The sequence below is a fragment of the Pristiophorus japonicus genome, chromosome 3 (genome assembly GCF_044704955.1).
Source record: "Pristiophorus japonicus isolate sPriJap1 chromosome 3, sPriJap1.hap1, whole genome shotgun sequence".
NCBI classification, from domain to species: domain Eukaryota; kingdom Metazoa; phylum Chordata; class Chondrichthyes; family Pristiophoridae; genus Pristiophorus; species Pristiophorus japonicus.
In genome coordinates, this window is record NC_091979.1 from 245,824,325 (window position 1) to 245,850,771 (window position 26,447).

A 26,447-nucleotide genomic window follows, 5' to 3' on the forward strand; every position below is an offset into this window, starting at 1 on the left:
TTCATAGACAGGGTTTTTAATGTAAGAATAAGTCATAGAAACATAGAAAATAGGTGCAGGAGTAGGCCCTATGAGCCTGCACCACCATTCAATAAGATCATGGCTGATCACTCCCTCAGTACCCCTTTCCTGCTTTCTCTCCATACCCCTTGATCCCCTTAGCCGTAAGGGCCATATCTAACTCCCTCTTGAATATATCCAATGAACTGGCATCAACAACTCTCTGCGGCAGGGAATTCCACAGGTTAACAACTCTCTGAGTGAAGAAGTTTCTCCTCACCCCAATCCTAAATGGCCTACCCCTTATCCTAAGAATATGTCCCCTGGTTCTGGACTTCCCCAACATCGGGAACATTCTTCCCGCATCTAACCTGTCCAGTCCCGTCAGAATCTTGTATGTTTCTATGAGATCCCCTCTCATTCTTCTAAACTCCAGCATATAAAGGCCTAGTTGATCCAGTCTCTCCTCATATGTCAGTCCAGCCATCCCGGAAATCAGTCTGATGAATCTTCGTTGCACTCCCTCAATAGCAAGGACGTCCTTCCTCAGATTAAGAGACCAAAACTGAACACAATATTCCAAGTGAGGCGTCACCAAGGCCCTGTACAACTGCAGTAAGACCTCCCTGCTCCTATACTCAAATACCCTACCTATATGACGGCCAACATACCATTTGCCGTCTTCACCGCCTGCTATACCTGCATGCCTCCTTTCAATGACTGATGAACCATGACACCCAGGTCTCACTGCACCTCCCCTTTTCCTAATCTGCTGCAATTCAGATAATATTCTGCCTTCGTGCTTTTACCCCCAAAGTGGATAACCTCACATTTATCCACATTGTACTGCATCTGCCATTTATTTTCCCACTCACCTAACCTGTCCAAGTCACCCTACAGCCTCTTAGCGTCCTCCTCACAGTTTACACCACCACCCAGTTTAGTGTCATCTGCAAACTTGGCGATATTACACTCAATTCCTTCATCTAAATCATTAATGTATATTGTAAATAGCTGGAATCCCAGCACTGAGCCCTGCGGCATCCCACTAGTCACTGCCTGCCAATCTGAAAAGGACCCGTTTATCCCAATTCTCTGCTTCCTATCTACCAACCAGTTCTCTATCCACGTCAGTACATTACCCCCAATACCATGTGCTTTGATTTTTCACACCAATCTCTTGTGTGGGATCTTGTCAAAAGCCTTTTGAAAGTCCAAATACACCACATCCACTGGTTCTCCTTTGTCCACTCTACTAGTTACATCCTCAAAAAATTCCTGAAGATTTATCAAGCATGATTTTCCTTTCATCAATCCATGCTGACTTGAACCGATCCTGTCACTGCTTTCCAAATGTGCTGTTATTTCATCTTTAATAATTGATTCCAACATTTTCCCCACTACTGATGTCAGGCCAACCGGTTTATAATTACCTGTTTTCTCTCTCCCTCCTTTTTTAAAAAGTGGTGTTACATTAGCTACCTGCCAGTCCATAGGAACTGATCCAGAATCGATAGACTGTTGGAAAATGATCACCAATGCATCCACTATTTCTATGTCCCCTTCCTTAAATACTCTAGGATGCAGACTATCAGGCCCTGGGGATTTATCGGCCTTCAATCCCGTCAATTTCCCTGGCACAATTTCTCGCCTAATACCTAATAAGGATATCCTTCAGTTCCTCCTTCATTTATTTTTTCTATTAAAACTCTTACGCCTGGTAAAAGCAGGCCTTGCGCTTGCTTTGACCAGGCATAAGAGTTTGAAGGACATTCGTTGGGCAAATAGCTCAAATCTCCGCCCGTGAAGGCCATTCTCCCGGGGATGCGTGCGATCTGTCAAAAGACATCTTGACATATCGCAAGTGCCAGATTCAGGCGCATGCGTTTCGCGCACCTCGACCCGGGACTTGCGGCCTCCGGGTGAGCGCGCACCTTGTACCCACCTCGACCCGGGACTTGCGGCCTCCGGGTGAGCCCGCACCTTGTACCCACCTCGACCCGGGACTTGCGGCCTTCGGGTGAGCGCGCACCTTGTACCCACCTCGACCCGGGACTTGCGGCCTCCGGGTGAGCCCGCACCTTGTACCCACCCGGAGAGGCTGCAGTTTCAGAGTCAAAATATCCTTGCTGCGGCCCGAGGCACGACCTGTACAGTTTTAAAAAAAAAACTCTTGCTCAACCCTCCGCATGAGCCACTGCAGCACACCACCTGCTCTCTCTTCATATCTCTCGGGATACCGCATGTCGAGAGAAGCCCTGTAGAAAGAGGGAGGAAAGGGATGGCTGGCTGTTCGATTTCTGAATAAGCTGAACTCAACCTGAAATTATGTAGGTTAGCAAGAACTGAAAAGTGCAAATTTACATGTAATGGGATTTTTTTTTTTTTAAATGACACTGCTGAATATCACAACACTACATATTTAAATATCTCTTGTTAATTTGAAGTTGTTTAATTCAAATTATGTTTTTTTTTGAGAGTATGAAGTTTCCACTAAATTATATTTGCTGAATAGAAATTATTGGATTATCTATTTCAGTGCTTAATGTGTCTAAATGATGACAACTCCCACTGCAATCCCAACAACCCCTTTTCTTTCAAATGGATTGAAGCCTCCATTAAAATACTCGGGAGAAGAATTTGATACCAATGTGATAATGTGTCGAGAGCAGTGTTTAAACTGCACTTAAAACCTCGCTGACAGTGTAAGAAAGACTTGCCTTTATATAGCGCCTTTCACGACCTCCGAACATCCCAAAGCTTTGCAGAACACCACCGTTCAGTCAACAAGCGTGACTACCCCGCCCCCCCCCCCCCCCAGCTTCGGGACGCCTGTCACTTTAAATCTCCACCCCACTCCCACTCTGACTAAAATTCCCTGCCACGGAGGGCTGTGGATGCTGAGTCTCCGAATATATCCAAGGCTGAGAGAGATAGATTTTTTGGAGTCCAGGGGAATCCAGGGATATGGAGCACCGGGCGGGGAAGTGGAGTTGAGGTCGATGATCAGCCATGATCTTATTGAATGGAGGAGCAGGGTCGGGGGGAGTCATATGGCCTACTCCTGCTCCTATTTCTGATGTTCTTATGTTCTGACCCCTCTCTCCTCAGCCTCCTACAGTGTTCCAATGAACTCGACGTAAGCTCCAGGAGCAGCACCTCATCTTTCTATTAGGCACTTTACAGCCTTCCGGATTTGATATTGAGTTCAACAGTTTCAGACCGTAACCTCTGCCCCCATTTTTTCGGACGGCAGCTGCTGCTGATGATTCTGCTATTCCCATTGACACCTCCTCTAGACCCATCTTGTTCCTTTACTTGTCCCATTACCTTCTCCTTGCACCATCATCCCGTTTGTCATTTAATCTCTCCTGCCTTCCACCCAATCACAGACCTTCCCTACCCCTACACTTGGTTAAAACCTGTTACATCTCTAACCGTTTCCAGTTCTGATGAAGGGTCATTGACCTGAAACGTTAACTCTGTTTCTCTCCCCACAGATGCTGCCTGATCCGCTGAGTATTTCCAGCATTTTCTGATTTTATTTCCGATTTCCAGCATCCTTTGTCCCAAACCACTTTACAGCCAATGAATTTTTAATGTAGGAAACACAGCAGCCAATTTGCACACAAGCAGCAATGAGATAAGGATCAGATAATCTGTTTTTGTTATGTTGATTGAGGGATAAATATTGGCCAGGACACTGGGGCTAACTTCCCTGCTCTTCTATGAAATAGTGTTTAACACCTCAACTGAAAGACGGCACCTCTGACAGTGTAGTGCCAGCCTAGATTTATGTGCTCAAGTCCCTGGAGTGGGACTTGAACCCACAATCTTCTGACTCAAGAGGCGAGACAGAGTGCTACTCACTGCTACTTATGAGTGGACGTAAAAGATCCCATGGCAGTATTTTGAAGAAGAGCAGGAAAGTTATCCCGCTGTCTTGCCCAATATTTATCCCTCAATCAACATAACTTTAAAAAAAACAAATTATCTTATCATTGGCACATTGTTGTTTGTGGGAGTTTGATGTGCGTTTTCCACATTAGAACAGTACTATGCTCCAAAAATACTTCATTGGCTGTAAAGCGCTTTGAGATGTCCGGTGGTCATGAAAGGTGCTATATAAATGCTTTATCTATTTCTTTCTCTATCTCTTTTTATATCTCTATCTCTATCTCTCCTCTCCAGCCACCCCCAAGAGTATTTAAGGTTAAAGAAATGGCTTGTTCTTCCAACTTTTGCCCTTCCATTCACTAGGATCTTGATTAATTGCTGGAGTGGGGTTCCACAGGCACTAGCTGAATTGTACATTGCTTAACAGCTCATCCCCCAGGTCTGAGTCGAGATAAGAACTAGGAGCAGGAGTAGGCCCATAGAGCCTGCTCCGCCATTCAATAAGATCATGGCTGATCTTCGACCTGAACACTACTTTCCCACCCGATCCCCATACCCCTTGATTCCCTTAATATTCAAAAATCAGTCGATCTCTGTCTTAAATATATTAATTGACTGAGCCTGCCCAGCCCTCCTGAAGTGTCCTGAGATTCAGCATCCCCCGAGTGAAAAAATTTCTCCTTATCTCAGTCCTAAGTGGCCGACCCCTTATTCTGAGACCTCCCCAGCCAAGGGAAAACATCATAAGAACATAAGAAATAGGAGCAGGCCATACGGCCCCTCGAGTCTGCTCCGCCGTTCAATACAATCATGGCTGATCTGATCGTGGACTCGGGTCCACTTCCCCGCCCGCTCCCCATAACCCCTTATCCCCTTATCGTTTTTAAGAAACTGTCTATTTCTGTCTTAAATTTATTCCATGTCCAAGCTTCCTCAGCTCTCTGAGGCAACGAATTCCACAGATTTACACCCTCTGAGAAGAATTTCCTCCTCATCTGTTTTAAATGGGTGGTCCCTTATTCTAAGATCATGCCCTCTAGTTCTAGTCTCCCCCATCAGTGAAACATCCTCTCTGCATCCACCTTGTCAAGCCCCCTCATAATCTTATACGTTCCGATAAGATCACCTCTCATTCTTCTGAATTCCAGTGAGTAGAGGCCCAACCTACTCAACCTTTCCTCATAAGTCAACCCCCTCATCTCCGGAATCAATCTAGTGAATCTTCTCTGCACTGCCTCAAAAGCAAGTATATCCTTTTGTGAATATGGAACCCAAACTGCACGCAGTATTCCAGGTGTGGCCTCACCAATACCCTGTACAGCTGTAGCAAGACTTCCCTGCTTTTATACTCCATCCCCTTTGCAATAAAGGCCAAGATACTATTGGCCTTCCTGATCACTTGCTGTACCTGCATACTTTCCTTTTGTGTTTCACGCACAAGTACCCCCAGGTCCCGCTGTACTGCGGCACTTTGCTATCTTTCTCCATTTAAATAATAACTGGATGCCAACAGGCTATTAGATGATGGAGAGTCACAGTTGGTCCTCCTCTCCCCTGATGGCACTCTTGGTAGAGGTTGTTGGGTTGTAGTCTTCGAGGGAGTTGGGGGGGGGGGGTGGGGGAAGGACCGGAGTTGATATTTTACCTCCCTGACTCTCCCCTTCCCAGCCTGGATACGGAGGCCTGTTCAGGACAGGAAAGAAAGACTTGCCATTCTTAATAGCACTGTAATATCTCAGTGATCATGGTGCCAGTTACTTTAAATAAGACATACACGGCTTCACCTCTGACCAATAGGCCTCTTTTTAAAAAATTTTGTCCACTTGGACCCACAACCGAAGCCTTCCTTCCCAGATTACAAGCTGCAGTTTGTTTCTGGCCACCAGGTGGCAATAACTCCCATCCAGTTTTACACATGACCAACACCATATCACACCTCAGCAATCTCTCGAAGCACTTCACATACGGCTTGTTTTGAATTGCGTCGCTGTGTCCATTCTGTGCACAGCAAGGTCCCACAATTTTGGTGGTGGTGATTGACGGTAGCATTGTGGTTATGTCACTGGACTAGTAATCCAGAGGCCTGGACTAATGATTCAGAAGACACAAGTTCAAATCCCACCACGGCAGCTGTGGGGAGGGAATTTAAATTCAGTTAATTAAATAAATCTGGAATAAAAAAGCTAGTATAAGTCATGGTGCCCATGAAACTACTTGATTGTCGTTTTTAAAAAAAAAAACAACTGGCTCACTACTGTCCTATAGAGAAGGAAATCTGCCGTCCTTATCCGGTCTGGCCTATGTGACTCCAGACCCACACAGCAATGTGGTCGACTCTTAACTGCCCTTCTGAAATGGCCTAGCAAGCCATGCAGTTGTACCAAAAACTGCTATGATAAAGTCACTGTGGGAGCACCTTCACCACACGGACTGCAGCGGTTCAAGAAGGTGGCTCACCACCACCTTCTCGAGGGACATTAAGGATGGGCAATAAATGCTGGCCTTGCCAGCGACACCCACATCTCGTGAATAAAAAAAATGCTGGCCAGGGCACCAATGAAGGTAAAAGGACACTTTCTGCCCTCCTTCAAGCAGTGCCCTGGGATGTTTTATTTAGTCCACCTTCATCCGCCAGAACCCAAAGTTTGTGGCTTGGCTTAACATCTCCATCGGAAGCACAGCGCCACCAATAATACAGTGCTCCCTCAGGACTGCAGACTGCACGGGACCGTCAATATAGATTATGAGTTTGGGCTTCTGGCATGCGGTTCAGTAAACCCGCCTCAGAGCTGGGCGAGCTATCAATCGAGCCGAGCCAAGCCGTGAGCTGGAGTGCCCCAAGTTATCCCAGCTGAGGTCCACCAGCTCGAGGCTCAAATCCGCAACCTCTGGGTGTAAGGTGGGTACTTTATTCATGCTGAGGATGTGGGCGTCGCCGGCAAAGCCGCATTCATTGCTCATCCCGAGTTGTCCTGAGAAGGTGGTGGTTTGATACAACGGAGAGCTTGCTAAGGCCATTTGGGACAGAGTATAAAAAGAAAAAAAGAAGACTTGCATTTATATAACGCCTTTCACGACCACAGGATATCTCAAAGCTCTTTACAGCCAATGAAGTACTTTTGGAGTGTAGTCACTATTGTAATGTGTTGTAAGGAAATATGGCAGCCAATTTATGCACAGCAAGCTCCCACAAATAGCAATGTGATAATGATCAGATAATCTCTTTTTTTTTTGTTCTGTTGATTGAGGGATAAATATTGGCCAGGACACCAGGGATAACTCCCCTACTCTTTTTCGAAATAGTGCCATGGTATCTTTTACGTACATTTGAGAGACAGACGGGGCCTCGGTTTTAACATCTCATCCAAAAGACGGCACCTTCAACAGTGCAGGGCTCCCTCAGCACGACACTGGGCGTATCAGCCTAGATTTTTTTTTTTTCCTGTGCTCAAGTCCGTGGAGTGGATCTTGAACCCACAACCTTCTGACTCAGAGGCGAGAGTGCTACCCACTGAGCCACAGCGGTGTGGAAATGGATTTGGCGTCTAATAGACAAGGAGACACTCTGGCTTTATGTTCGAAGTGTAAGTTTGTGTTCATATATCTTCATGCCTTGCAAAATAAATGAAGGGATCAGGGGTGGGCTGAAAATGGTTGAAATCCACAGACAGCATAAACATGGTGGGCCCGGAATTCCTGGGACACCAAACATTTATGGCCCATCTCTAATTGATCTGAGGTGGTGGGCCGCAGTCCTTGAGGTGATGGTGCTACGAGAATGGAGCAGTGTCTGATCCCCTCAATAAGAACATAAGAAATAGGAGCAGGAGTCGACCATACGGCCCCTCGAGCCTGCTCCGCCATTTAGTAAGATCACGGCTGATCTGATCATGGACTCGGCTCCACTCCCCTGCCTGCTCCCCATAACCCTTTATTCTCTTATCACTCAAAAATCTCTCTCTCTCCGCCTTAAATATATTCAATGACCCAGCCTCCACAGCTCTCTGGGGCAGCGAATTCCACAGATTTACAACCCTCTGAGAGAAGAAATTTCTTCTCATCTCAGTTTTAAATGGCGACCCCTTATTCTGAGACTCTGTCCCTAGCTTTAGTTTCCTCTATGAGTGGAAATATCTGCTCTACATCCACCTTGTCGAGCCTCCTCATTATCTTATATGTATAATCCGTAGCCCATCTCTTTTAATAAAAAAAAAAACACCAGTCCCATTCCCATCTACTTCCTTTATCCAGCTCCCCTTTACCTCCAATACATTCCCTGATGCTCTGTCCCACACTCATTACGCTGTGGAGGAGAGGGTCCCTCCTAAGCCGACACTTCACTACCTGAAGTAATTTTAAACATTATGTACCCTTTAGTTCTGTGCTCACCGCTTAAATCAACTCGCCTGGTACGTCTGTGCCTCTCAGCGGGTCTTAATCATAATGAGAATTCAGAAAGGAGGCATGTTGATTAAACCAACATCATCATCATCATCAGAGGCAGTCCCTCAGAATCGAGGAAGACCTCCTTCCACTCCTGAAGTGGGTTCTTAGGTGGCTGAACAGTCCAATACTCGAGTCACAGTCCCTGTCACTGGTGGGACAGATAGTTGTTGAGGGAAAGGGGTGGGTGAGACTGGTTTGCCGCACGCTCCTTCTGCTGCCTGCGCTTGATTTCTGCATGCTCTCAGCGTTGAGACTCTGTGCTCAGCGCTCTCCCGGATGCACTTTCTCCACTTAGGGCGGTCTTTGGCCAGGGACTCCTAGGTGTCCGATCACTGAACATTTCTCTCTTTGGCAATCTCGAGCAGACACACCTGACCCTTTTCGGTATCACAGGGCACTTCCGATTGACTGACCGTGATGGAGGAGCGATGCTGGAGTCTGATTCTCCGAGCTCTGATATTGTAATTTGTGTAGTCACGGCTGATGGTTCAAACCCGATTGCCTGCCCCCGCCACCACATTTATTTAATTGCTTCTGACAGTGCAGCGAGTCAGCATAGTTCCATCTTTGATTCAGCAGCCTTTAGGATCATAAATTGAAACTGCACAGAAGGAGGCCGTTTGGCCCATTGTGCCTCCAATTAGTCCCATTCCACTCCTCCTTCCCCATAGCCCAAAACATTTTCCTTTTCAAGTATTTATCCAATTCCCTATTGACAGTTACTATTGAATCTGCTTTCACCGCACTTTCAGGCCGTGCGTTCCAGATCATCGTAACTCACTGCGGAAAAACATTCACAACATCTCTCCCCCTGCCCCCTACCTTTTTTTTTCAATTATCTTAAATCTGTGTCTTCTGGTTACCGAGCCTCCTGCCAGTGGAAACAGTTTCTCCCGAACTACTCTATCAAAATCCCACATCATTTTGAACACCTATTAAGTCTCCCCTTAACCTTCTCCGATCGAAGGAGAACGCAGCCTCACCTCATAACTGAAGTCCCTCATTCTTGGTTCCATTCTAGCAAATCTCTGCACCCTTTCCAAGGCCTTGACATCCATCCTAAAGTATGGTGCCCAGTGTTTTTTTAAATAATTTATTCGTTCCTGGGATGTGGGCATCGCTGGCAAGGCCAGCATTTATTGCCCATCCCTAATTGCCCTTGAGAAGGTGGTGGTGAGCTGCCGCCTTGAACCGCTGCAGTCCGTGTGGTGAAGGTGCTCCCACAGCGCTGTTAGGGAGGGAGTTCCAGGATTTTGATCCAGCGACGATGAAGGAACGGCCGATATATTTCCAAGTCAGGATGGTGTGTGACTTGGAGGGAAACTTGCAAGTGGTGGTGTTCCCATGTGTTTGCTGCCCTTGTCCTTCTAAGTGATGGAGGTCACGGGTTTGCCGAGATGCTGTTGAAGAAATTTTGGCAAGTTGCTGCAATGCATCAAAGACCAGGCCCTCGAACCTACCACCAGGCTCATGGTCTACAGGACTGTGGTAATACCCGCCCTCCTGTATGGATCAGAGACATGGACGATGTACAGAAGGCACACCAAGCCGCTGGAGATGTATCACCAATGATGTCTCCGCAAGATCCTGCAAATCCCCTGGGAGGACAGGCGCACCAACGTCAGTGTCCTCGCCCAAGCTAGCATCCCCAACATTGAAGCACTAACCACACTCGACCAACTTCGCTAGGCAGGCCACATAGTTCGCATGCCAGACACGAGACTCCCTAAGCAATTGCTCTATGCGGAGCTCCTTCATGGGAAACGAGCCAAAGGTGAGCAGCGACATCACCACTGACACCTGGGAGTTCCTGGCCGAAGACCGCCCTAGGTGGAAAAAGTGCATCCGGGAGGATTCTGAGCTCTTTGAATCTCAACGGCGCGAGCGTGAAGAGGTCAGGCGCAGGCAACGGAAGGAGTGTGTGGTAAATCAGTCCCACTCCCCTCCCCCGACGAATATCTGTCCCACCTGTGATCGGGTCTGTGGCTCTCATGTTGGACTCTTCAGCCACCAAAAAACTTACTTTAGGAGTGGAAGCAAGTCTTCCTCAATTCCGAGGGACTGCCTATGATGATGACACATTGCAACCACGTTGCGCCGGTAGTGGAGGGAGGGAATGTTGAAGGTGGTGGATAGGGTGTCGATCAAGCGGGCTGCTTTGTCCTGGATGGTGTCGAGCTGCTTGAGTGTTGGCACTGCACTCATTCAGGCAAGTGGGGAGTATTCCATCACGCTCCTGACTTGTGCCTGGAAAGGCTTTGGAGAGTCAGGAGGTGAGCCACTCGCTGTAGAATACCCAGCCTCTGACCCGCTCTTGTTGCCACGGTACAGCAGTTGTGGCCTAACCAATGATTTATGTTTACCGTAACTTCCTTGCTTTTGTACTCTCTGCCTCTATTGGTAAAGCCAGGATCCCGTAGGCTTTGACAACTTATCCCACCACTGTCAAAGACTGCTCTCCTCCCTTACCCAGAAACATTGAGGCCATTTGTAGAGCTGCTAATGCCAACCGTGCTATGATGAGCCAACTCAGCACCGAGCAGGAATCAAACCTGTGACCTCCCTAGTTTGTGTAACTTAAGTCAAGCCCCAGGCAGTGCTGAGCCAACTGGGAGGTCCTTTTTAATTAAGTTTCTGTTATTGTCAGGTGGAGGGTGTCAGCACTGGGGAATGCAATGGAATCTCGGCCTGGGTAAAGGCCTTTTTAATGGATTTGAACCATGATTATGTAGCTCGGATCAAAGCCTCCTTAATTGAAGCATTAAACGGAAAATTGGTGAACGGTTCACGCTGGGTGTAATTGCTGTACGCCACACCCTCAGTGTTGTGCTGTGGAAGTCACTGCAAGGTGAGATTACAACTTTCTCACGATACTTTACAGGTGTACAGTTGGTATCTGTGTCTAGCCTCATCAGTCTCACTGATCTAACAGGCAGTGCAAACTCAACAGTCAGATATTTTGATGAGGAAAAACCCCACACATTTAAACCTTTCCTCAAGAAAGATGTGATTGCACGAGAGAGGGGACAGAGGAGATTTACGAGGATGTTGCCTGGACTGGAGAATTTTAGCTGAGGCAAGATTGGATAGACTGGGTCTGTTTTCTTCGGAACAGAGGAGGCTGAGGGGAGACCTTTTATTGAGGTGTATAAAATTATGAGGGGCCTAGATCATCATCATCATAGGCAGTCCCTTGGAATCGAGGAAGACTTGTTTCCACTCTAAAAATGAGTCCTTAGGTGGCTGAACAGTCCAATACGAGAACCACAGTCTCTGTCACAGGTGGGACAGATAGTCATTGAGGGAAAGGGTGGGTGGGACAGGTTTGCTGCACGCTCTTTCTGCTGCCTGTGCTTGATTTCTGCATGATCTCGGCATTATAAGGGGTCTAGATAGAGTGGATAGGAAGGACCTGTTTCCCTTAGCAGAGGGGTCAACAACCAGGGGGTGTAGATTTAAAGTAATTGGTGGGGGGGAGGGTTTAAGAGTAGATTTAAGGGGAAATTTCTTCACCCAGAGGGTGGTGGGGGTCTGGAACTCTCAACTGCCTGAAAGGGTGGTAGAGGCAAAAACCCTCACCACATTTAAAAAGTGCTTGGATGTGCATTTGAAGTGCCGTGACCTGCAGGGCTACGGATCGAAAGCTGGAAAGTGGGATTAGATTGGATAGCTCTTTGTCGGCCAGCGCGGATATGATGGGCTGAAATGGCCTCCTTCCATACTGTAAATTTGTATGATTCTAAGAACAGTTGATATGTTGATTGGTGCCATTGGAATGTCTCACTCTGGATCTCTGGGGTCCAGTCTCAGTCGTGAAACTCCACGTTCTCCTTCCCACCAAAATCAGTCGAATGTTGTTGAGAAATCATAGTCGTATAGCGCAGAGGGAGGCCATTCTGTCCATTGTGCTCATGCCGGCTCTTTTGAGCTATCCAATTAGTCCCTGCTCTTTCCCCGTCGCCCTTTACAAGTATCAATCCAATTCCTGTTGAATCTGCTTCCACCGCCCTTTCAGGGCATGTAGCAGGCTGTATTATCAGAGGTAAAGTCTATTGATGGTCTCAGCAGTAGGTTTTCAAACTGGGGCCCTTGAACATGGGGAGGTCCACATGAGGAGCTCAGGAGATCCAGGAGCCCAGCAATCAAAAACAATCTGTTGTCTCCGGAGTTGAAAAATGTATAATTAGCAGAATATTCTTTAAATGGAGAGCGACTACAGAATGCTACGATAGAGAGAGATATGGGTGTCCTCATACATGAAACACAAAAAGTTGGCATGCAGCAAGTAATTAGGAAGGCAAATGGAATGTTGGCCTTTGTTGCAAGGGTGATGGAGTATCAAAGTAAGAAAGTCTTGCTACAACTTTACATGGCGTTGATGAGACCACACCTGGAGTACTGATACAGTTTTGGTCTCTTTATTTAAGGAAGGATATACTTGCATTGGAGACAGTTCAGAGAAGGTTCATTCGGTTAATTCCTGAGATGAAAGGGTTGTCTTATGGGGAAAGGTTAAGCAGGTTGGGCCTGTACACATTGGAGTTTAGAAGAATGAGGGGTGATCTTATTGAAACATCTAAGATTCTAAGGGGGCTTGACAGGATAGATGCTGAGAGGATGTTTCCCCTCGTGCAGCAATCTAGAACTAGTAGGGGGCACAGAATAAGGGGCCGCCCATTTAAGACGGAGATGAGGAGGAATTTCTTTTGAGGGTCGTGAATCTTTGGAATTTTCTGCCCCAGAGTGCTGCGTCATTGAATATATTCAAGGCAGAGATAGACAGAATTTTGAGCAATAAGGGAGTCGAGGGTTATGGGGAGTGGGCAGGAAAGTGGAGTTGAGGCCAAGATCAGATCAGCCATGATCTTATTGAATGGCGGAGCAGGCTCGAGGGGCCAAATGGCCTACTCCTGCTCCTATTTCTTAAGTTTATATATATATCTTTGCCCATGCTCCTGCAGCCTGTTTACTAACGCAGCTTATTCTCCAATCTTGCCAGACTGTATCCAGTATGTCATCTGGAACGATTCTTTCACAAAGGATGAGGAAAATGGCTGGAAAGTGATCGAACACAAATGGGACAGGTAAGGTACAAGATCAATTTGATTTAGTTATCTCATCTTTGTTGACATTGGTAATTCAGCCAAGTTAAGGCCTATTTTGCTTAGAGTTTAGAAGAATGAGAGGTGATCTAATTGAAACACATCAAATTCTTAAGGGACTTGACAAGGTTATGCTGAGAAAATGTTTCCCTTGGCTGGGGAGTCTAGAACACGGGGGTCACAGTCTCAGAATAAGTGGTCGGCCATTTAGGACTGAGATGAGGAGAAATTTCTTCACTCAAAGGGTTGTGAATCTTTCTGGAATTCTCTACCCCGGAGAGGTGTGGATACTCAGTCGTTGAGTATATTCAAGACCGAATTCAAAAAGGTTTTGGGAACGAAGGGACTTGAGGGCTATGGGGATAGTGTGGGAAGGTGGAGTTGAGGTAGAAGATCAGGGATGATCTTGTTGAATGGTGGAGCAGGCTCGAGGGGATGAATGGCCTATTCTAGCTCCTATTTCTTATGTTAATAACGCAATCAATTAGAGGCTGAATTAAGATCCTGTAAAAGACACAGAGTCCACACGAGACTGAATTCTGGTTGATGTTGTTGAGCTGGTCTTCATTATTACATCTATTAATCCTGTTCCTCATTGTGCTAGATTGCTGATGCTTGGGTTGGCTTTGCACAGACATTCCTGGGAATATTATGGATTAAAATGGTTCTATTGAAATGAGGTTTAGCCCATCCAGGAGGAACTTTGCTTCGTCTTTGAGCCAGAAGCAGTTAGAGATGATAGAGGTTAACATCTTAGGAGATAACTAACAGACTATACGACCTTCCAAATTAATTAAATATTCATCAAGTCGGTTAACCGACTGATGTTCTCTGTGCTCTTAGACTGACTTTGAGGGATCTTTAATTAATTGCTGTAATAACTATGTTCCGCAGCAGCGCTGAGGGAGGGGGGAGGTCAGTGGGGACTCTCTAACCTCTGGAACATTGCCAAAACCTCTGCTCCTCAACAGCTTTCTCATTTGAACAGTAGCTGCCAAGGCCAATTGATGCTTTATCAGCTTATTGATAACTCAACCACAGGCAAGGTTGTAATAGTTGAGGTTTGATCATCCCTGTATCGGAAATACTCCAGGCACAATCGGAAGCTTATGGGGTCGCGATTCCCTTTATAACGGTGCCAGGCAACTAACGGGCGGCAAAGGCTTACCGGCGGTGTTGAGCGGCGTCCCCGACGCGGGAGAAATTCGGCAGGCTCTTTGGTAGAGGCGCCAAGAGGTAACGCCGCGGTGTCTAACGCCGCCCACGTGGTGACGTCATCCAACATGCAACGCCCCCCTGGCGCCGCTCCTGCAATATTCGGTTTGTACGGACGGCAAAGTGTTCGTACTGCCTGGGAAACGTGGAGGGAACATCACGATGCTCGACAGTATTCGCCCAGAGATCAAGGTCAGCTTTTTTCCCCTTTATTTCTTCATTTTTTTCATTAGTTGTAACAGTGGAGAAGTTTGTGTGTGTGTGTGTGGCTCGGAGAAGTTTGTGTGTGTGTGGGTCGGAGAAGTTTGTGTGTGTGTGGGTCGGAGAAGTTTGTGTGTGTGTGGGTCGGAGAAGTTTGTGTGTGTGTGTGTGGCTCGGAGAAGTTTGTGTGTGTGTGGGTCGGAGAAGTTTGTGTGTGTGTGGGTCGGAGAAGTTTGTGTGTGTGTGTGTGGGTCGGAGAAGTTTGTGTGTGTGTGGGTCGGAGAAGTTTGTGTGTGTGTGGGTCGGAGAAGTTTGTGTGTGTGTGTGTGGCTCGGAGAAGTTTGTGTGTGTGTGGGTCGGAGAAGTTTGTGTGTGTGTGGGTCGGAGAAGTTTGTGTGTGTGTGTGGGTCGGAGAAGTTTGTGTGTGTGTGTGTGGGTCGGAGAAGTTTGTGTGTGTGTGGGTCGGAGAAGTTTGTGTGTGTGTGTGGGTCGGAGAAGTTTGTGTGTGTGTGTGGGTCGGAGAAGTTTGTGTGTGTGTGGGTCGGAGAAGTTTGTGTGTGTGTGTGGGTCGGAGAAGTTTGTGTGTGTGTGGGTCGGAGAAGTTTGTGTGTGTGGGGGTCGGAGAAGTTTGTGTGTGTGGGGGTCGGAGAAGTTTGTGTTTGTGTGTGTGTGGGTCGGAGAAGTTTGTGTGTGTGTGTGTGGGTCGGAGAAGTTTGTGTGTGTGTGTGTGGGTCGGAGAAGTTTGTGTGTGTGTGTGTGGGTCGGAGAAGTTTGTGTGTGTGTGGGTCGGAGAAGTTTGTGTGTGTGTGGGTCGGAGAAGTTTGTGTGTGTGTGTGGGTCGGAGAAGTTTGTGTGTGTGTGGGTCGGAGAAGTTTGTGTGTGTGTGTGGGTCGGAGAAGTTTGTGTGTGTGTGGGTCGGAGAAGTTTGTGTGTGTGTGGGTCGGAGAAGTTTGTGTGTGTGTGTGGGTCGGAGAAGTTTGTGTGTGTGTGGGTCGGAGAAGTTTGTGTGTGTGTGGCTCGGAGAAGTTTGTGTGTGTGTGGCTCGGAGAAGTTTGTGTGTGTGTGGGTCGGAGAAGTTTGTGTGTGTGTGGGTCGGAGAAGTTTGTGTGTGTGGGGGTCGGAGAAGTTTGTGTGTGTGTGGGTCGGAGAAGTTTGTGTGTGTGTGGGTCGGAGAAGTTTGTGTGTGTGTGGGTCGGAGAAGTTTGTGTGTGTGGGGGTCAGAGAAGTTTGTGTGTTTTTTCTTCCTTGTTTTTTCTTCCTTACCTTTTCTTCCCGTTTTCCCGAGCATGGCGGCAGCCTCCCGATGTGAAATTCAGTCGGCCTCCTGAACTCCCGCCCGAGGGTGAGTGTGTAACACCACCTGTTAGCGCCGCTCCCTCATCTTTGGCCGTAAAATCTGAATTTGTCAGTTTGAGGCTGCACCTCATCGCCCAGCGGTAAAATCAGCCCTCAGCCGGTGACGGCGGGACCCAATTTCGGCCCCTGTGTCTTTACTAACGTTTTTCTGAGAATTTCCTCCTGTGTGTGTGTGTGTGTGTGTGTGTGTGTGTGTGTGTGTGGGGGGGGGGTCTGAATTCAATATTTTTATTATGTGAATAGAAATATATTAAATCGACAATCCCTCAAATCAAATTGTTTCTCAGCGTTGAGATTTAAGATTGACCGTGTCTTTGGTGAGCGTTCAGGCGGCTTTGTAAACCAATCCCAGAGAGTCGTAGCGCACCACAAAACCGACGCCTGAAAGACAGCTCAGTTGGTAATGTCCGTGGAGTCCAATAAGTAGAAATGGAAAATTCTGGACCTGTGCAGCCCATCAGGCAGCATCTGAGAAGACGCAGGTTAAATTTTGGGTGGAGACCCTTTGGGGCTGGTTTTCCTGGTCCTGTATCTGGCCTATTTGACCGTCTGGGGACAGCTAGTACAGAAAGGTTGTGTGTGGGTTGTGGGGCAAACTGTGGCTGCACCCCTCCCCACCCCCCCACCCCCACTTCCCGCTGGCCCAATAGGAAGCCCACCTGATTTTCCACCCATTTAAATTAATGGGCAGAAGATTTTGCAAACACAATTAATGGGATGCGCTCCCCCTCCCCCACCCTCTCCCTCCCCCTTCCTCCTGCCTGATATTCCACTACTCGCTGTGCTGAGGCCAATGAAAGAAAGACAGAACTTGCATTTCTATAGTGTCCCTTTCACGGCCTCGGGACGTCCCAGGGGACATTACAGCCAATGAAGTACTCTTCAAAGCGCAGTCACTGTTGTAATATAGGGAAATGACTACGCCTGGACACTGGAACAGGAACGCTTGCCTGTCCTTTCTCTTTGATAGGCTGCCCATGTCCTAACTCTCACCAAGTCCCGCTCACTCTGACCTACATTGGCTCCCGGTTAAGCAACGCCTCGATTTCAAAATTCTCATCCTTATTTTCAAATCCCTCCATGGCATTGCCCTCTCCCTATCTCTAATCTCTTCCAGTCCCACAACCCCCCCCCCCCCCCCCCGAGATGTCTGCGCTCCTCTAATTTTGCCCACCTGAGCATCCCTGATTATAATCGCTCAACCATTGGTGGCTGTGCCTTTTGTTGCCTGGGCCCCAAGCTCTGGAAAACTCTCCCTAAACCTCTCCCCCTCTCTACTTCTCTTTCCTCCTTCAAGGCACTCCTTAAAACCTACCTCTTTGACCCAGCTTTTTGGTCACCTGCACTGATTTCTACTTATGCGGCTCGGTGTAAAATTTTTATCGCATAATACTCCTGTGAAACGCCTTGGGACATTTCACTACGTTAAAGGCGCTATATAAATGAAAGTTGTTGTTCTTGTTGATGGAACTTCTATACTTCTGAGCATTTTCTGTTTTTATTCCAGTTTTCCAGCATTTGCAGTCTCTTCTTTTTTTTTAATCTTTATCTTATTTCCACCTACCCCCAAAGAGAAAAATGTGCAGGGACACAGCAGGTGGTAGTTATCTGCCGCTAACCATATTAAAATCTCATCCAGAGTTAACTCGGCTCAAAATCTGAGAAGTACATCACAAGAACTCAGTGCATGTATAATACCCTTTATTGAGGATCGGAAGTGAAGGGTGCCAGCTGTGGCTCAGTGGGGAGCACTTTCACCTCTGAATCAGAAGGTTATGGGTTCAAGTCCCATCCCGATTTTTGTTAACTAAAGGTGTCGAGGGATATGGGCCAAAGGCGGGTATGTGGAGTAAGGTCGCAGATCAGCCATGATCCCATTGATCGGTGGAACAAGCTCGAGCGGCTAAATGGCCGCCTGCTGTTCCCATGTTCCTGTGACTTGAGCACACAATCTAGGCTGACGCTCCAGTGCAGTGCTGAGGGAGCGCTGCACTGTCGGAGGTGCCGTCTTTTGGATGAGACTTTAAACCGGGGCTCCGTCTGCTCTCTCAGGTGGACGTAAAAGATTCCATGGCACTATTTCAAACGAGCAGGGAAGTTTTCCCCGGTGTCCTGGCCAATATTTATCTCCTTGCTGTTTGTGGGAGCTTGCTGTGTGCAAATTGGCGACTGTATTTTGTACATTACAACAGTGACTACACTCCAAATAGAACTTAATTGGCTGGGAAGTGCTTTTGGATGTCCTGAGTTTGTGAAAGGTGCTATATAAATGCAAGTTTGCTATTTACTTATAGGTCTTGGCCCACAGTGCAGGCCATCAGCAAGGTTGAAAGAGATGTGGTAAATCAGTTAGGATTGTGCAGATTTTGAGGCTGATCTCCAGGATATAGTCGATGTATTCACCGAGGCATATGAAAGCATGGGCCTTACGCTTAACATCCATAAGACAAAGGTCCTCCACCAGCCTGTCCTCGCTGCACAGTACTGCTCCCCAGTCATCAAGATTCATGGTGCAGCCCTCGACAACGTGGACCACTTTCCATACCTAGGGAGCCTTTTATCAACGAAGGCAGAGATTGATGCGGAGATTCAACGTCTCCTCCAGTGCGTCAGCCTGAGGAAAAGAGTGTTTGAAGACCAGGCCCTCAAATCTACCACCAAGCTCATGGTCTACAGGGCTGTAGTAATACCCGCCCTCCTGTATGGATCAGAGGCATGGCCGATGTACAGAAGACACCTCAAGTCGCTGGAGATAAATCACCAACGATGTCTCCAAGATCCTGCAAATCCCCTGGGAGGACAGGCGCACCAACATAGTGTCCTCGCCCAGACTAACAACCCCAGTATTGAAGCACTGACCACACTCGATCAGCTTCGCTGGGCAGGCCACATAGTTCGCATGCCAGACACGAGGCTCCCTAAGCAATTACTCTATGCGGAGCTCCTTCACGGCAAACGAGCCAAAGGTGGGCAGTGGAAACATTACAAGGACACCCTCAAAGCCTCCCTGGTAAAGTGCGACATCCCCACTGACACCTGGGAGTCCCTGACCAAAGTCCGCCCAAGGTGGAGAAAGTGCATCCGGGAGGGCGTTGCGCTCTTCGAATCTCAACGCCGCGAGCGTGAAGAGGTCAGGCGCAGGCAGCGGAAGGAACGTACGGCAAATCAGTCCCACCCCCCATCTTCCCCTGATGAATATCTGTCCCACCTGTGACAGGTTCTGTGGCTCTCACATTGGACTGTTCAGCCACCAAAGAACTCACCTAAGAGTGGAAGCAAGTTTTCCTCGATTCCGAGGGACTGCCTATGAGATTGTACAGATATCCCAAGTTTGGATTTTGAAGAAAGTGAATGTTGTAAAGGAAGAGAAACTCGAAGGAGGGAGGGAGTTCCACAGTTCTGAGGTCCTTGGGTGGTGGGGGAGTGCAGTGCAGTGCAATTGATCTTGATGGAGTGTAGTGTGCTGACCGAGGGCCGTGTAGCTCATTGTCAGCTGGCGCAGACACGATGGGCCGAAATGGCCTCCTTCTGCGCTGTAAATGTCTGTTTCTAGTATGCTAGTAAACATTGTGTATCTCTGTGCATCATTCCTTGGAAAACAGCGGTACCCTCGGCGATGTACTGTGAAGGGGAAATGACTAAGTTCGGCATTATCAGACAGCTTCGGTGCCATCTGTTACCCAGATGGGTTAGCCTGCTTCTGAAGTTCAATCATTTAAAACAAAGCGATTGGGGAAGAGGTGGAGGAGGATAGATAGAGAGAAAGACAGCAAACGGGCTGGGTAAACAACTGCCAACGAACCCGGTAAGGAGCGAGAGAGGCGGGAAACAAAAGGTTAAAGGTCTGTTTTCTCCTGCTACATGGCTCGTACTTTTAGTACTGTCACTAGGATTTCAGTCAGCTGCGAACGCTTAAATTACATCCACTTGAAGTTTGAAAAACGTCAGCAGTACAATCATAGATTTGGTCCTTTGCAAACCTGTTGCTGAAGGGAGCATTTTGTGTTGTTCAACATGCACTGATATATGAAGTGCCGATGGTTACAGGTCTATTGAGTTGCTGGGGTGTCACATTCAGCTGCGAGGCTGCTTAGTTACAGGTTAAGAAGCTACTCTGGTACTGGTGTCAGGTAGCAGGTTGTCCAGGTATGTGATGTTGGGGTACCACGGTCGGGGAGATGTTGGGGTACCACGGTCGGGGAGATGTTGGGGTACCACGGTCGGGGAGGTGTTGGTGTACCACGGTCGCGTGCATGATGTTGGTGTACCACGGTCGGGGAGATGTTGGGGTACCACGGTCGGGGAGATGTTGGTGTACCACGGTCGCGTGCGTGATGTTGGTGTACCACGGTCGCGTGCATGTTGTTGGTGTACCACGGTCGGGGAGGTGTTGGTGTACCACGGTCGCGTGCGTGATGTTGGTGTACCACGGTCGGGGAGGTGTTGGTGTACCACGGTCGGGGAGGTGTTGGGGTACCACGGTCGGGGAGATGTTGGTGTACCACGGTCGCGTGCGTGATGTTGGTGTACCATGGTCGCGTGCATGTTGTTGGTGTACCACGGTCGGGGAGGTGTTGGTGTACCACGGTCGCGTGCGTGATGTTGGTGTACCACGGTCGCGTGCATGATGTTGGTGTACCACGGTCGGGGAGGTGTTGGTGTACCACGGTCGGGGAGGTGTTGGTGTACCACGGTCGGGGAGGTGTTGGGGTACCACGGTCGGGGAGATGTTGGTGTACCACGGTCGCGTGCATGATGTTGGTGTACCACGGTCGGGGAGATGTTGGGGTACCACGGTCGGGGAGATGTTGGTGTACCACGGTCGCGTGCGTGATGTTGGTGTACCATGGTCGCGTGCATGTTGTTGGTGTACCACGGTCGGGGAGGTGTTGGTGTACCACGGTCGCGTGCGTGATGTTGGTGTACCACGGTCGGGGAGGTGTTGGTGTACCACGGTCGGGGAGGTGTTGGTGTACCACGGTCGGGGAGATGTTGGGGTACCACGGTCGGGGAGGTGTTGGGGTACCACGGTCGCGTGCATGATGTTGGTGTACCACGGTCGGGGAGATGTTGGTGTACCACGGTCGGGGAGGTGTTGGTGTACCACGGTCGGGGAGGTGTTGGTGTACCACGGTCGCGTGCATGATGTTGGTGTACCACGGTCGGGGAGATGTTGGTGTACCACGGTCGCGTGCATGATGTTGGTGTACCACGGTCGGGGAGATGTTGGTGTACCACGGTCGGGGAGGTGTTGGTGTACCACGGTCGCGTGCATGATGTTGGTGTACCACGGTCGGGGAGATGTTGGTGTACCACGGTCGCGTGCATGATGTTGGTGTACCACGGTCGGGGAGATGTTGGTGTACCACGGTCGGGGAGGTGTTGGTGTACCACGGTCGCGTGCATGATGTTGGTGTACCACGGTCGGGGAGATGTTGGTGTACCACGGTCGGGGAGGTGTTGGTGTACCACGGTCGGGGAGGTGTTGGGGTACCACAATCATGCCCATGATGTTGGGGTACCACAGTTGGGGACGAGATGTTGGGGTACCACGGTCGGGGAGGAGATGTTGGGGTTCAGCTAAGCCGATCAGGAAAGACTTGCATTTATATAGCGTCTTTCACGACCACCGGACATCTCAAAGCGCTTTACAGCCAGTGAAGTACTTTTGGAGTATAGTCACTGTTGCAATGGAGGAAACACGGCAGCAAATTTGCACACGGCAAGCTCCCACAAACAGCAATGTGATAACGACCAGATAATCTTTTTTGTTACATTGACTGAGGGATAAATATTGGCCAGGACAACCGGAATAACTCCCCTGCTCTTCTTCAAAATAGTGCCTTGGGATCTTTTCCGTCCACCTGAGAGCAGATGGGGCCTCGGTTTAACTGTTGTGTATCTGTAAAGCATGCACTCCCATGTTCTGTCACCAGGGAGCGCATTCCCTGAAGTCCCAAGGGAACCCAGCAACCCTTGGGAGCACTGTATATAAGCCGGCCCCTAAGGCCTGTTCCTCACTCTGGAGTGTCTTAATAAAGACTGAGGTCACTGTTACTCTAACCTCCCTGTGTGCAGTCTCATCTGTGTTTGGAACACAATATTAACATCGCATCCGAAAGACGGCACCTCCGACAGTGCAACACTCCCTCAGCACTGCACTGAGTGTCAGCCTAGATTGAGTGGGGCTTGAACCCACAACCTTCTGACTCGGCGAGAGTGCTACCCACTGAGCCACAGCTGACACAATGGGATGGTAATGGTTTAAACCAAGACTGAATCTTGTACTGAGAGTGGGGATCAGGCTACAAAGCCAAGAAAAAAATAAATGTACACATCAAATTACTTAATGGAGAGTGTGTGGCGTAAGCGAGGCAGCCTGTGAAGCTATGGTTGGACAGCTGAGTGCAACTCCCGAGGCTCAGTGTGTGACTGATCTCTTTATATACACGTGTGCACTGAATTCAAAATCTGGTCTGGGCCTTTTTTTTTCTTAGAGGAATATACCTGCTCGGTTTTCTCTGTGTCTTTACTTGTATTGGAGTGAGCAGTTCTGTACTTCTGTGCGTTGCTGCCACATTGCCTCTGCCTGTCGCCCGTGTGTCCGTCGCCCCCTTCGCGCTTCAGTTATCTTCATGTTTCTGTTGTCTTGTGCTGTGCTCACCCCCAGCATGCTTCCACCTGGAAAGGGGCTCGTGTACCACTGTACAAACGAGGCAAGGGTCCTCCTTCCGAATCTGCCTTCCTTTTAAGGCAGCGGCCTCAATTCACAATAATTGCCTGCTTATTATTGAAAGGGATATCATCATCATCATAGGCAGTCCCTCGAAATCGAGGAAGAGGCATTGGAGAAGGCGCAGAGAAGATTCACGAGGGTGATACCACAACTGAGCGGTTATATCTGCGGCATAACTAAAACCGCCTATTTCCACCACTGTAACGTTGCCTGTCTCCGCCCCTGCCCCAGCTCATCTGCAGCTGAAGCCCTCGTCCATGCCTTTGTTACCTCTAGGCTTGACTACTCCAATGCATTCCTGCCTGGCCACCCACATTCTACCCTACGTAAACTTGAGGTCATCCAAAATTTGGCAGCCCATGTCCTAACTCGCACCAAGTCTCGCTCGCCCATCATCATCATCATCATCATCATCATCATAGGCGGTCCCTCGAACGAGGATGATTTGCTTCCACATGGGTTCACAGATGTTTCAATGAAGGACACGATATTCCAGTCCTGAACTCCAGGGGTGGAAGAGATGCCTGTGCGTGGATTTTTTTAACGTGTGGTGACCATTGTACATCAGCCACCACACGGGCTTGACAGAGCTAGGCCTTTATCCAGTGGCAAGGGTTAACCAGGATGACTGGAGATCTGCTCACCCATCACCCCTGTGCTCGCTGACCTACTTTGGCTCCCGGTTAAGCCACGCCTCGATTTCAAAATTCTCATCCTTGTTTACAAATCTCTCCATGGCCTCGCCCCTCCCTATCTCTGTAATCTCCTCCAGCCCCACAACCCCTCCGCCCCCCGAGATGTCTGCGTTACTCAAATTCTGCCCTCTTGAACATGCCTGATTATACTGCGCATCCTCTCCATCTCTCTCCTCCTTAAAGACACTTCTGAAAACCTACCTCCTTTGACCAAGCTATTGGTCATCTGCTGTAATTTCTTCTTGTGTGGTTCGGTATCAAATCTATTTGTTTTGTCTTTATAACACTGCTCTGAAGCACCTTGGGATGTTTTACTACGTTAAAGGCACTATATAAATAAGTTGTTGTTATACTTATCAGGAAAGGATGAATAGGCGGGGGCTTTTCTCCAGAAAAGAGAAGGCTGAGGGCCGGGCGGGGGGAACTGATGAAAAGACTTTAACATTCCGAAAGCGTTTGATAAAGTAGATGTAGAAAAAATATTTCCACTTGTGGGGAAGTACAAAACTAGAGGTCATAAATAAGATAGTCAGTAATATATCCAGTAGGGAATTCAAGAGAAACTTCTTTACCCAGAGAGTGGTGAGAATGTGAAACTCGCTCCCACAGGGAGTGGTTGAAGCGACGAGCATCGAAACATTTAAGGAGAAGCTGAATAAGCACGTGAGGGAGAAAGGAATAGAAGGATATGTTGATGGGGTCGGTAGAGGCTCGTGTGGAGCATAAAGGCCGGCACACACCAGTGGGGCCGAACGGCCTGTTTCTGTGCTGAAGACTCTGAGTTAAACTTTTGCCTTCATTTTCAGCGGTTTTCTCATCGGTACAGCTGTTTCTGCCCGGCGCGAGTTTCCTCTTTATTTTTTTTAGAGTTCCGCGGACTAAATTTTTAAGTACTTACCGTCCATTCCAGTAAGAACCGCCCGTTTTCCCTAGTTTCGCCTTTAACCGCCGAGAATCTTGGTGCAAGATCCATTTTCTCGCCGGGCGGTATTTCTTACCTCGTTAATGGAAATTTTCGCGCCGTTAATTGCAGAAGCTTAGCAGTGTTTCTGGGCGGAAATCGGGCAGTGAGCGGCTCTTGGCAAAGTCTAGCTCAGTGTAACTTGCTGTAAATGTTAGTATAATTATACACTTCTCTAGGGACTTGGGTTATATTTTGCTTCAATGCTAAGCTTTTGCGGGGGGGGGGTGGGAGGAGCGAGGAGCGAGCCTCAAGCAGCACTTGAATTCCCGGCCTGCACCTCAGGCCTTCAGCACTTGGCTGTGTCTTCAGCCTCATAAATTCTGACTCTCGGCTGGAAGGCCCACTGATGTAAGCCAGACAGTCATGTCTGGACCCTCAGATACAGAGGCACACGTGCACTCACAGATGCATATAACATACCTGAACAGCCAGGTCTCTCCACATAGCTGCAATTCTACTTCAAAGTAACTCACTGTGCATGAAATGGTTTAAGATGTGCTGGGAGATGTGATAAATAGTGCAAGCAAATACTACTTTCTTTTCTTTCTTTCTTTTCTTTTCTTTCTTTCTTTTCTTTCTTTCTTTCTTTCTTTCTTTCTTTCTTTCTTTCTTTCTCTCTTTCTCTCTTTCTTTCTTTCTCTCTTTCTTTCTTTCTTTCTCTCTTTCTCTCTTTCTCTCTTTCTCTCCTTTCTTTCTTTCTTTCTCTCTTTCTTTCTCTCTCTCTTTCTCTCTCTCTTTTTCTCTCTTTCCCAACCAGATATACAAACTTGTGACTGTTACACATTGACAAACATGTAAAAGACTTGCATTTATATAGCGCCTTTCTCGACCACGAGACATCTCAATACGCTTTACAGCCAATGACGTACTTTTGGAATGTAGTCACTATTGTAATGTGGGAAACATGGCAGCGAATTTGCGCACAGCAAGCTCCCACAAACAGCAACGTGATAATGATCAGATAATCTGTGGTTTTTTTTGTAATGTTGATTGAGGGATAAATATTGGCCAGGACACCGGGAATAACTCCCCCGCTCCTCCTCTTCAGTGCCAATGGGATCTTTTACGTCCACCTGAGAGGGCAGACAGGGCCTCGGTTTAACGTCTCATCCGAAAGATGGCACCTCCAACTGATCTTATTGAATGGCGGAGCAGTTTCGAGGGGCCAGGTGGCCTACTCCTGCTCCTATTTCTTATGTTCTTATGACCGTGCAGCGTTCCCTCAGCACTGCACTGGAGTGTCAGCCTAGAATTTTTGTGCTCACATGTACACATGCAACAACAATGATTTGCATTTATATAGTGCCCTTTATGTTGAAAGATGTGCTTTATGGGAGAAGGGGAGTTATAGGACTCCAAACAGGAGATGGTAAATAATTAAAGGGAGTACCAGAAAAACAAAACTTAACTTTGTAAGAGGCTTTTGAAGAGAGGGAGAGTAGTCAGAGGGCAAGATGGTTTTGATCGAGTTCCAAAGAGCAGTCAATGGGGACTGAGGGATCAGTTTGTGAGGGTGGACAGAGGGAGAAGGGGAGCAGCAGTAATCGGGAGTTAGAGGAGTGGAGGATGCAAGTTGGGACACACAAATCCACAGAGAACGGAGATACACAACAACTTTCATTTATATAGCACCTTGAACATAGAAACATCCCAAGGTGCTTCACAGGAGTGTAATCAGACCGAATTTGGCACCAAACCTCATCGAATAATAGAAGGACACAGCACGGAAGAGCTATCCAGTTAGTCCCACTCTCCTCTTTCCCCATAGCCCTGCAATTTTCTCCCCTTCAAGTATTTACTCAATTCCCTTTTGAAAGTTACGATTCTGCTTTTCC

The 26,447-nt window shown here is 48.1% G+C and overlaps 1 protein-coding gene across 3 annotated transcripts in view; it reads left to right on the top strand.

Moving 5' to 3' along the window:
• Positions 1-26,447, top strand: part of lzts2a (leucine zipper, putative tumor suppressor 2a) — a 259,923-nt gene that overhangs the window by 69,492 nt on the left and 163,984 nt on the right. For 2 of the 3 annotated variants that reach the window (XM_070876497.1, XM_070876498.1), the window contains exon 2: positions 13,343-13,427. The gene's annotated coding sequence lies outside the window, so the exon portion shown is untranslated. Of the gene's footprint in view, positions 1-7,467; positions 7,482-13,342; positions 13,428-26,447 lie in introns of those variants that run through there. The other variant, XM_070876499.1, reaches the window with a different exon arrangement.